Source organism: Cupressus sempervirens, chromosome 11, assembly GCF_028749045.1.
Source record: "Cupressus sempervirens isolate cs-2001-9-10 chromosome 11, ASM2874904v1, whole genome shotgun sequence".
Lineage (NCBI taxonomy): Eukaryota > Viridiplantae > Streptophyta > Pinopsida > Cupressales > Cupressaceae > Cupressus > Cupressus sempervirens.
In genome coordinates, this window is record NC_143128.1 from 110,127,813 (window position 1) to 110,136,534 (window position 8,722).

At 33.0% G+C, this 8,722-nt stretch overlaps 1 pseudogene; it reads left to right on the forward strand.

Moving 5' to 3' along the window:
• Positions 1-3,394: 3,394 nt before the first annotated feature.
• LOC149528470 (G-type lectin S-receptor-like serine/threonine-protein kinase At2g19130 pseudogene) lies at positions 3,395-5,519 on the forward strand (annotated as a pseudogene).
• Positions 5,520-8,722: the final 3,203 nt, after the last annotated feature.

The window sequence follows — 8,722 nt, forward strand, 5'->3', positions numbered from 1 at the left end:
AATTTGCAATAGCTTATTGATCACAACATCATCACTTGTCTTTCCATCATCTACTTTGAAACCATTCACAACTACTTTGATTCTTCCAACATATTATGCAATGTTCTCATTTCTATCATCTTCATTTCACCAAACATTCCTCTCAAGCTTCTACATTTGGCTCTATGGATATTCTTATCTCCTCAATGAATATTTTCCAACTCTTCCCTCATCTTCTTTATAGTATCATAGTCCTTTATATCATCAAACTTGAAATAGCTTAGGGTAGATGCAATCTCCAACATTGCATGATCATGTTCTTGTGTCTCCTTTATATGTTTGAATGTCAAAGGTGCAGGTATAGTTACATATTTATTCTCTAAGTAGAAAATCTCCAATTCTAGCAATGTGTAGCTTCATCAAACTTTTTCATCCAGGGAAATTCTCCCTATTGAACTTAGGTATCTCCTTTCTATACATTTTTATTTTTAGCTTAAGTTCCTTCAAAAAATAATTTACAAGCACCAAAGCTCTAATACCAATTTTAAAAATGATTTAGAATAAGTAAGAGGGAGGGGGCAAGGGGGGTGAATCAATTTTCCTTATGTCCAGATATACCTATTAAACATTTGAATACTTCAAACAACTTAGATCTAATTTTTAATCCACTCAATCTCTATAGAAACTTATCAGAAGCATAAACTTGAATTCCACTATTCCAAAAAAAAAATGTAGAATGTAAAACATTAACAATAAAACATCTCAAATAAAATCCAGATGATTAAGATACCGAGATTTAATATGGAAACCCAATTTTAGAAACATCACTAGCAACATGTTAAAAAAATTCACTCTTCTAAGTAAACTCTATTAGGAGCCACCTCAATTAAAGGTTAAAATATACATTGTTAGGTGTGATCATATTAAAAGATTTAATCACCCTATTATTAGTGGCCTTAATGGAGGAGTTAAGAACATTCTATTGGAATGCCACCTTGATTGAAGGATTTACAAATGATAGTTAGGTTAAAATCTTTGTTAAAGGATTTCAACTTATAGAATGGTTAGAAAGTAATAGTAGATTGATCAAAATTAATACAACTCACCTTGCAAATACAGATCACAAACTTTTGGTCTAGTAGATGACTCATTGATTGGCCTCCATTATCATCTCCATTACTGATTTTCTTGGCAACACTTAAAGAAATCACTCTTCCCCTCAATTTCAATAAAAGCTCAAAACACCATATTAGATGTCAACAACTAAAATTTATTGAAAGTATGTTAATTAGTATCATTGTGTTTCTTCTCTATTATATGTCAACTTAGTTTCCATGTTACATATGTTATATCTAACATTGCACTAAATTATCGCATCATAATACTACTTTATGTTTGTACTTCATCAACTAGTATCTTGTTTTACTTGCAATATTTCTTATCTTTTCTTACATTTAATATTTCTTAATATGCAAACTTTGCACTATATATCATATTTAATTTTCTACACTAATCATTTACTAATAAATTTCTACCTATTCCTCTCCATAAAAATATAATTCCTTTTCTTTTCCTTAGCACTCAATCAGACATATCACTCTTATCCGCTAATCATTACACATTGATAAATGTGTAACTACTAGTTAGGCTTAGTCTTAGATTTTAATAAAATGTATTATTATTATAAATATTATTAACAGTTAGAGCATAAGTATAACCATGTCAAGGTTTAGGAATATGGTAAGTGCTTTATTAGCTTCCAAAATATAAGGTTTCAAATTTAGATTAGGGTTGTTTGTACATCTTATAAGCTATAATTATAATAATATATATTACCATTAATGTAATTTCTACCTCAAACAATAGCACCCTCCTTATTTCAATCTCAATCATCAACCCTAGGAATTATTTATCTTTCTCATACTTCCCAAATGTACTAAAACCTAAAAGAAAATAAAGATCACTTGATAAAATAGACCCTAAATCTAATTGTAAACCTTATACAATAACTCTTTTACTAAAACCCTAACTCAAAACTTAATTGAACCCTAGTTTAGATAAAATTAAAAAAAGTCAACCCTAATTCTAAATTATATTTTTTAATTTAAGATACACACATGCACATGTACATGAAACATGGCCCTTATCTTAAATGATATTATCAAATCTAATATATATACATATATAAGTCCTAACTATTACTCTTTGTATTTTATTCAATTATTACTTCCTTCTAGGATGTATCACTACTTATGAGTTGTAAGGAGAAACTTAATCTTGCAAATTTGCGTTTAATTATGTCGAATAGAAGATATTTTGTTATAACAATTTAGGAAGCAATATGAATGTTACAACTTTTTAGGAATCTTCATGAGCCTTGACTCACTGTTGTGATTATATATTGGGATGATGAAAGTATACATAAGGTGCCAAAGAACTCAATGAGCCATCTGCACTCACAGCATATAGAAGTATTTTATCTCATCCTTTAAAAGCATGTCCTCAAAATTGAAATTGATCAAGTTTATATAGCAAGCAATGAGCAACTTTAAAATATGTAATCACCTAAGATATAAGTGTAGACATTTGTGTATAATTTCAAGAAAATATTAGCATTGAATGTTCGTTATTTTTTTGTGATTGTTACAAATATAAACTATACTAATGCTTGTTCCTATATTTGGCCTATAAGAACTATCTTTGAAGCAACCAATAATATATAGAACAAATGTACTTATAACTCTCCAACACATACGCTCCCAATATTCATTTTCATGTTGTTCTATATGACAAACTATAAATTTTGATTTAGTACACTACAAGTATAAATTTGATTCATACTATATTCATATTTTTTATTTATATCCATAACTTTATATCCCAAGCTTTACATAGAACAAATCGACTTGAACATCTTCAATTTCTAAATTATCTTTTCACTACCGAAAGCATTTAATAATTCCTGGAATCCAGAAATCTCCTATTTTAATTATTCTTCACGCCAAGGAATACGTTTTATAGCAATTTCTTCACATGAAGATGTACATTTTATAGCAATTTCTTCATGTGAAGATATAGCTTTTACAGCAATTCCTTTGCTGTGTTGTCATTATGAATGTAATTATTTCCGCTAGACTGGTGACATACCTCGTGTTCAAAGATGAAGACCACAGACCGGACAACTAAGAACTTGTCTGTACCTTACATCTAATGGTGGATGATAACGATGCTTCAATTAAAAATTCTCTTTTTTTCATTTGTCTTTTCAACTAAGATAGACATTTTCTGGGATTCCCTTTTCTCACAAGGATGCTTCAAATAAAAATTCCCCTATTTCCATTAGTGGTTCCCCGGTTGACTTTTAACCTTTAAACGGATCCAATAATTTGACGTTGCCTTTGTGCTATATATCCTGATGAATTCCGGGAACCTGAAGACCAACAAGATGGAAATGAGAAGGAACGGTCTATATTTAGCATACACGTTATTCTTTCATGTCCTAGTTATAGCTATGTTTCAAAGCACTGTCCTGTCAGTTGCTGGTGTGGGAGATACTCTTTCCTCGGGCGCATTTCTCACTGGAAATCCGACAATAATTTCAGAGAATGGCACCTTTGAATTCGGATTCTTCACTCCAAATGGAACAAACAACTGGTATATTGGTATCTGGTATGCCAAAATTCTTCTGGACAATATAGTTTGGGTGGCTAACAGAGAGACACCTCTGAGAGGCGGGCCGGGCATTTCGAAGTTGTCAAGAGAAGGAGATCTTGGACTTTTTGATGAAGAAGGCCAATCATTTTGGTCTGTCAATGTAACAACCAAGAAGAACTCGAAGGCTGTACTGTTAGAATCCGGTAACTTTGTATTGGTGGCTGATAGTGATGACAAAGTATCTGACCCAGTCTGGCAGAGTTTCGATCATCCTGTACACACATTTTTGCCCGGGATGAGGTTCGGGGGACGCCAAAAGCTAATTAGCTGGAAAAACTCTCTGGATCCCGCTCCTGGGCTTTTCTCCCTCCACACGGATCCCTCCGGGGCTAAGCAATTCTTTCTAACATGGAACGATTCTGTGACGTACTGGAAGAGCAGAGTTTGGGACGGAGAAACGTTCGGCAACATTCCAGAGATGGCAATGATCAAAGGCTACGACAACTTCACTGTTGAAAGTGTTAATGGGTCACTTGTGTATATGAGGTATGTGCCGCTCCCCAGCAGGCACATGGTGCAACGCAACGACCTCCTTAACTCCGGAACATCTCAGTCTTCCATACTCGATGGTAACAGATGGGCCATGTTCTGGTCTAAACCCAGTGAGCAATGCCAAGTATACGGTGTCTGTTGTGCTTTCGGTGTCTGCAATTCCGACAACATTCAGCTGTACCCAACTATCGCTTCTGGAGGTCACGGGAGTGGTGGGCAAGCGGGTGTGTTCGGCAGAGCCCCTTCTCCTGCGATGCCACTGATGGGTTCATCGGCGTCAGTGTAACACTTACTGTTGATTTTGCTTCCTCATTCACTGCACCAACCAAGAGAGATTGCCAGAATTCCTGCCTCGTCAACTGCTCGTGCACAGCATTTTCTTTCAATCCTCGGGAACATGCAAAATCTGGTTAGGAGATTTGCAAAGCCTGCGTATTTTTCCATCGCAAAGCAGCGCAAATGTCCTTATTCGAGTAGCTGCCGCTGCACTCAACGCGGCTGAACGCCCATCGCCCTCCTCTATACGCAAAATCATAGCTATTGTGGGGCCAGTGGTGGGTGCTGTTGTTGCTCTCGCCGTGGCTTTCGGTGTCATATTTCGCATTTCATTGTTGCGGAAGGATCGGCTGACGGTTATGGAGAGGTACGCAGATTCATCAGAGCATTCTTTTCTTTGCGTGTTTAGCTACAAGGAGTTGAAGATTGCAACTAGGAATTTTAGGTCTAAGTTGGGTAGTGGAGGATTCGGGGCAGTGTTCAAGGGATCTCTACCAGACGGTACGCTAGTGGCTGTAAAGAAAATGAATGGTTCAAAGCAAGATGAGAAGCAATTCCGGGCGGAAATCAGTTCCCTTGGAAACATACAACATGTTAAACTTGTCAGGCTCCAAGGGTTTTGTGCTGAAGGATCCAAACGGCGGTTATTGGTTTACGATTACATGCCCAAGGGATCTCTGAATTCTATACTATTCAAAAGGAAATCTAAAAGTGAAGGGGAGGCCCTTGATTGGAAGACCCGATTTCAGATCGCGCTAGGCACTGCAAGAGGCTTACTTTATCTCCATGAACAATGCAGGGATTGCATCATTCACAGCGATATTAAGCCTGAAAACATTCTTTTGGACAACAAAATTTCGCCCAAGTTGGGTGATTTTGGGTTGGCAAAGCTTGTGGGTAGAGATTTCAGTCACGTTCTGACTACGACAAGAGGAACGAGAGGTAACTTGGCTCCAGAGTGGATCTCCGGACTTCCCATTACTCCCAAGGTTGATGTCTACAGCTATATATGGTATGACCCTCTTGGAAATTATTTCTGGCCGAAGAAGTCTGGATAAAAACGTGCAAGATTCAAGCAAGTATTACTTTCCCCCTTGGGCTACAAATCAAATTTCCCAAGGGAACATAATTAGTGTTGTGGAAGAGAGCTTTGCAGCTGAGGTAGACATTGAGGAGGTGAAGAGAGCATGTGTTGTGGGGTTGTTGTGCATTGAAAATAACGAGGATTTAAGGTCAACAATGACCCAAGTGGTGCAAATTGTTGGAAGGTAAGATAGAGCTTCAATTTCCACCAATTCAAAACCCTGTTCTCATGAATGGGCAGGCAGATTAAAGCAATAATAGTAGCGACGAGTCATCATATTATATATTTTAGTAATTTGTACTTTTGATTTATGCATGATTTCAAGTATTTATCATTTTGGAGTTTGGAACTAGTGTCATTTTATGTTTAGATAAGGTGAGAAAGTGTTATTAAGGAACATGCTTCCTAATCCTCATTCTGTTGGGGCACTTTTTTAAAATTCAATTTATGTAGTACTACCAGTTTTAAATTAGTTATTTTCATATTGTATCAAATATTTTGTGATAATTTAGTTTTGATTAGCATGTTCTATATTTTTCTATAATGCTTTCTTCTAGTCAGTTATTTACATGTTATATGGTATCACATATTGGTTTGTTATACTATTTTAGCTTGCTGAAAATGCATTCCTTATTTTCCTTTTGCATATAAGGAAAGAGATGATAGAGCATCAAATCATATAAATTCAAAGGTATACATTCATAGAGAGGTGACAAGAGAAACACAACAATTATAGCAACAAATCACACTCATTAACATTAAATTGACTATATATTTTAATTTTTTGTGTAATATTTCAAGTTTTATCATTTTGGAGTTGACAATGTACTACCATTGATAATGTGAGCATGTGTCAATTTTCTACCATCTTAGAGATGCACTATTAGCATGTTGTAATTTGTTTTTAGCTCATTCAATTATGATAGTCTCATACATGTCTTTATATTTTTTAATGTTGGCATGCCACATGCTATCACACATGATCATATTTGACCGACAATATTATATGAGTTTGATGAATAGGGGTCCTTTCTTTTTTTCCCTATAATTATGATATAATTATTATTATTGTGATTATAGTGTATCTTGATCTTATATCAATTATTAGTGTTGTGTTATAAAACTTCATGTTCAAGAATAACTTATTTAGTCAATAATTAAATATTTAAATTTATTTAATTAAAATTAAAGTATTTGGACAAGTTTTTAAATGAAAACTTAACCTTTTTACTAATAAAAAATCTTTATGGGAACTAAAATCTAATACTAATATAACTATATAAAAAAATTATCTTTTTGGAATCTTCATTACAAAGACATACCTATGACATAAGTATCAACAAAGAAATGTACATTTTTTTTACAAAAATCACTATGTATTATTGCATAGATGGAAAAAGTTGTCTAATTCAAAAGAATGCTTGTGTAAATGGTGATTTTTATCATAATAAATATTAAAAATATAAATCGATACAACTTTCTAGTTTATTTTAGCTTATAGTGGAGTGGATATTATCTAAAATTTATATGATCTCCAACAATCTAATCTTCTTGCAAATTTTATCTTAGCCATCACCTTAGACATCTAAAGTGTCTAAAAGATTTTCATTCCAATTTTTAAAATATAAACCACCTCATTCTAGAATAGTCATCAATAAATTGTATAAAATATCTATCTATATATTAACTTCTTGTCCATGTAGCACATGTTAAGTTTGTAGCTTTAGTCCGATTGGTTTGATCATGAGATATATTGTTGATGGTAAATCATCATTTAGTATATATATATATATAATCATGATTAACCATAGAGACATGCGTCTTCATCTCATATTTATAAGTCTTCAAATCATCATTTGGAATGCACCAATAATAATGGCAATGTTATTACATTTGCAAAAAATGATCCTACAAAATTAACATAGTACAAAGCATATTCAAACCCTTGGAAATAAGAACAATTTTCTAATATAAAATATACATTGAAATTTTTAACAACCAAGATTTCAATGCCTTGCTGGACCGTAAGTAGTTTGGGGAAAAGGAAAATAAAATTACAAAATCATTATTGAATAAATGAATGAATAATAATTCATGTACCAAAGCCATCTAAAATATATGGCGATGAGTAGGAAGAAATTGGAATTAATAAGAAGTATATATCATCAAGGAAAAAAGATATTGGAATTGTTGATGTTGATTATGCGTGCAAGAGCCATCTATGTGCCTGGCTGGATTAAATGACAAATTTAATATTAGTTGCCAAACTGTACATTTAGTAGTGGTCCTATATACACCAACAATAGATATATCATTATGTCTTCAACATTCCACATGGTCTCATACACATTTGATTTCACATTATTATATATATATATATATATATATATATATATATATATATATATATATATATATATATATATGATATTAAGATCATCAAAGCAGAATATTGTAGTCCTAGATTTCTTAATAGTGATCAGACTGGACAACGTACACATGTTCTACGAGATATACACTACAAAGAAAGTTTGTCTAATTCATGATGTATAATTTTGACAAAGAAAATAGACCACATAGGGAACATGGACAAGAATATAATAAAAAGGAATAGGGAGAGATCTATCAGTAGACTTCTTCAATAATTTGTAAAATATATTTGACTCCCATACTACTATAAATTTGACTTCCAACATCATCCCAAAATAATGTTATAAATATGGGGTGGGAGTTTCTTTTTCAAACTATCTAGGAATGGAGAGATTATGTGCCTTTATGTTGCAATATAGATAGGGTTTCCTCTGAATGAATATTTTATAAGACTATGTTGCCATAATGTAATGGAGATCTTATGGAAAAGGTTAATATATATGGAAATGTGCAACTAAGAGAGATGGAAATAAAGAGAACCATTAGAAAATATAGAACTAACTATTGATTCAGTGAAGCTACAAAAATGAAGAGAGAAAATATTTAGAAGTGTCATTCTATGGGAATAAAGATATAAATAAAAATATTTCTTGAATAGTTAGATGATCTTGCACAAAATTATTTATTTATGAATATTTACACTAGTACGTTTTGGCAAATATGGGACTATGTGACTAAAAAAATTAGTCACGCCACTAAAATTTTAGTCACATAACTAAAGTTAATCACATTTCACCATTTCTTTAC